This window comes from Phoca vitulina, unplaced genomic scaffold, assembly GCF_004348235.1.
Source record: "Phoca vitulina isolate PV1807 unplaced genomic scaffold, GSC_HSeal_1.0 scaffold2116, whole genome shotgun sequence".
NCBI lineage: Eukaryota > Metazoa > Chordata > Mammalia > Carnivora > Phocidae > Phoca > Phoca vitulina.
This window is the reverse complement of record NW_022591802.1, coordinates 1-3946: the sequence shown is the minus strand read 5'-3', so window position 1 is coordinate 3946 and position 3946 is coordinate 1. Positions and strand designations below refer to the sequence as shown.

Sequence of the window (3946 nt, the reverse complement as noted above, 5' to 3'; positions counted from 1 at the left end):
CGTTTCTGTCATCACAGAGTTCCACTGGACAGTGCTGGTAAGTATTTGAAGATGAAAAAGTCATAGCCCATAATTCTTTTTCAATTACAAGACATACCAGTGTGTTCCATCACTATATAATAACTTACCAAAAGGGAAACATTCTTTTTAAATGTTTAGGATAGCCTCCTACTTAAAGTAGCAAAGTGGGAAAACCAGAAATTTGGATTTGCTGGTAGTGACTCACTCCGTTACCGTCAGATGGAATCTGATACAAGGTGTGATGGTGGATGCCGGCTTACCTGCTGCCACACCGGGCTGGGCCTCCAGGACGCGGTGCAGATGTCACCCGCAGCGTAGACATCAGAGAGGGACGTGTGCATGTGAGCATCCACCTTCAGGCCTCCGTCTTCTAGATCAAACTAAACAGGGTTCCTGATAAGCATATGTGGGAAGAAAAATGAAAGAGGTCTTTTCTGTTCTAAAGTAAAAGAACAAGTCAAATTTTTACACCTCGGTATGCTGATCTTCGGTGAGAGAGGAAAAAACAGCTGCCAAGTTTAGACAACTCAGCTGAATTTCCAGAGAATCAAAATCCTATTAGGACAGCCCAGCTAAAAAATTCTTAGACTTTCAACATTAAGAATACTCAGTAACCATGGGACTACCCCACTCGTAATTACAATATTCCTCAGTTTTCTGAGCTTCAAATGCTAAAAGGCAGAAAATACAAGATAGATTCTCTAGTAGAATCATCAACCTTTAGACAAATGAATTGTGCATTATGTCCTGTTTATGAAGACACTTACGCTGGGACGTTTACTGCTTAAGGACTTTAGGCAATACGAAATACTGTAAATAAAACATGAATGTAAACTAAATTGTTTTCAACTTCCTTAAGTTACAGTTTTACACTAAAACAACGAATAGTTATTTATGCTTGAGAATTAGAAATCTCATACTACTTTAAAGATATTCATAGCAGGACAAAATAGTTCACCTTACATTGTTGCCACAGAGGAAGGGTTCTGTATTTGGTGTAACTCCTGTAGCACTGACAATGAAATCACAGCCGTATATCTTTTCATTAGTCAATTCCACATATACAGGCCACACCTCTTTAAAACAAACAAACAAACAGACCACCTTCACTCTCAAATGTAATCACCAGCTGTCACTAGCATTATGTGAATATAATGCCTAGAACAAACAGTGAAAGAAAAAAGCAGGAGAGGACTTTAAAATGTACCCCTTAATAATTTTATAAGGCACATTTGCTTAAACAATTATAATGCAATCAGCACTATCTCCTTGTTTTCAGTATAGTTACAAAATTACGGCATTCTAAACATTTTTCCTTCAAATTTAGACAAAGAACTTCCAACAAAATGATTTTAAACTGACAATCACTTTATAAATTACTTCTTTAAAACTATTAAGCTATTATACTCCACTGAGAATTTAGTCCAAATAGACTACTCACTTTTCAGTGTTTTCCCTTACTATTCCTATTCCAACTCTAACACTACCTTTTCCCATGGAAAGATTCAAAGAATTCAAAGACAGTGGAATGTCTTATATGCTAGTTCTCACAGGAAGTGTGAAATAGGGATTAGATCTGTTTCTTAATCCCAAATTTATAGATTTTCAATCTGTTTGATTTTGGGGAAGTCACTTCATCTTCTGAGAGTATCAAAGTTTTTTTAGTTGATAACTGTTTTGATCTGCAAGATATTCTGATTGACGCACAGAGTTCTGGTGGTCAAAGCACCAGGAGCCCCATGTAAAATGTAAAGCTCAATACAAACTATTAGGAAACTTGAAGACTAAGTAATGAAAACAAAATGACTTATGTTATTAAGTAATTGTTTCATTTTTACTTTTTATGTTCAAATTTCATATGGAAATTCAAGTTTTTTAATATAGTAAGATTAAGTAAGGTTTTTTCCTTTTAAATTACTGGTTATTGTATTTTTTTTCCTTATTTTATTACTTACCTTTATCAGTTGTCACTGACTGATTAGAATGGTCTCTGGGAAAAGGCAAGGACTTTTTCTTAGAAATTCTAGATTCTTCCTGAAGGTAGATTTTCTTTACTTCACACATAGTTTCAATATGGATCTTATGAGAAAACTAAAGAAATACTGGTCACCATACAATTCCCAAAAAACGACTTAGGTTGCTAATGATTATAAAAAATTACAATACACTTATAGAAACATATAGAAAAAATAATTCTTATAATATAAATGGAAACACACTGGATGCCCCAAAATAAGCCTCTCAATTTGTGTGTGTGAAGGGAGTGAGCAGAAATCCATTCAGAACCTAAGAAAACAACCAGCTGCACTGGCAGGGCATGCTTTTAAGGATAAGCCTCAGTGATCATCACAAATATAGTTGTTAAAAAATTACACTGCTAGAGACTATAAAAACCTCTTGAGGGCAAGTCCATGCCGACTCACTGTGATATCCGAGAACCTTAGTAAAGTGCCAAGTACAAAGGAGATAATGTTTAGTGAACCAAACTGCTGAAGTTCTCAGGTTAAAAATACTATTAATCTTTGGATCTGAAGATGCAGGAAGAAGTGATTTTGTATAATTTCTATCACAAAAATTAGATATGCCATGAAGCCAGCTCCTCTCCAAACTACCCAAGGCTGAAAAGAAATCATACACAATAATAAGGACTCCATATATGCTTCTTAACAGTATTTAAGTATCACAGCCTTTTAACTATTTAAAAATAAATATCTAATAAATAAAATGAGTAAAAGCAAGTCATCTGTTTATCCAATTAGGGTGTTAAATATGTATTTTATTTAGAATTCATCTAATAATCTTCAAAATATTATAATGCATGTGAAGTGACCTTTGAGAAAAGATTAATTTAAAATAGGACAGTTATATTCACTGTAGTCTGAGCCTGGAACTCTCTCTGCCTGGGGAACTAAAAAGAAGGGCACGAATCAGTTTTAGATGAATGAATACTCACTTACCTGTGGTAAGGAATCGGGCCAAGTGCCATTGGTCCTGTCTGTCCTAGCACTTTGGATTTTAAGTAAAGTGACCTAGCAGTTTGACTTATTTGTGACCAGTCTTTAACAAATGGTTTAAGAATTTAAAATTGCATCTTAGGTTTAATTAGTATATGAACACATACCTCTTTTGTACCTTTATGATTCCAGCCTTCATGCCAATCAGGTCCCACCAGCACCAGTTTTGGTTTGTTTTCTTCCTGAAGAGATAAACTCAACTCAAAATTCAAATGACCTAAAAACTGCCAGGCAGAGACGTGTACTTGTGTTCTCAAGCTTTTAGGCAATGTTATGATTCTCATACGTACATATATACAGCATGACTGAGCTAAGTTACCTGTATTACTTTATTATTTTAATATTTTGTGATATAGAGCTATAAAATGGATAATCTTTCAACCAAGTGTTGAGTATAAACACAGCGCGTTTTGGGGATGTTATATATATATCCCCAAATGTATGTTAATATGAAGGGTAAGATCTGATAAAAGGTTGATATCCAAAATGCATAAAGAACTCCTACAGGGGCGCCTGGGTGGCTCAGTTGTCATTGGGTGTCTGCCTTTGGCTCCGGTCATGATCCCAGGGTCCTGGGATCGAGCCCCGCATCGGGCTCCTTGCTCCGCGGGAAGCCTGCTTCTCCCTCTCCCACTCCCCTTGCTTGTGTTCCCTCTCTCACTGTGTCTCTGTCAAAAAATAAATAAAATCTTTAAAAAAAAAAAAAAGAACTCCTACAACTTTGTAACGAAAATACAACCAAAATAAAAAATGGGCAGAGGGCCTGAACAGACAGGTTTCCAGAGACATACAGCTGGCTACCAGGGACATGAAAAGATACTCAACATCACTAATCATCAGAGAAGTGCAAATCAAAACCACAATGAGGTATCACCTTACACTTGTAGAATGGCTAGAATCAAAAAAAGACA

General features: G+C 35.8%; 1 long non-coding RNA gene across 1 annotated transcript; it reads right to left on the bottom strand.

Annotated features, from left to right (window-relative positions):
- Positions 1-1012: 1012 nt before the first annotated feature.
- LOC116629674 lies at positions 1013-3486 on the bottom strand. Its single transcript, XR_004298802.1, has 3 exons — positions 3143-3486; positions 1977-2639; positions 1013-1097 (listed from the first exon to the last, which is right to left on the bottom strand). It is a non-coding gene; the product is annotated as an uncharacterized LOC116629674 (long non-coding RNA).
- Between the last annotated feature and the right edge of the window lie 460 nt (positions 3487-3946).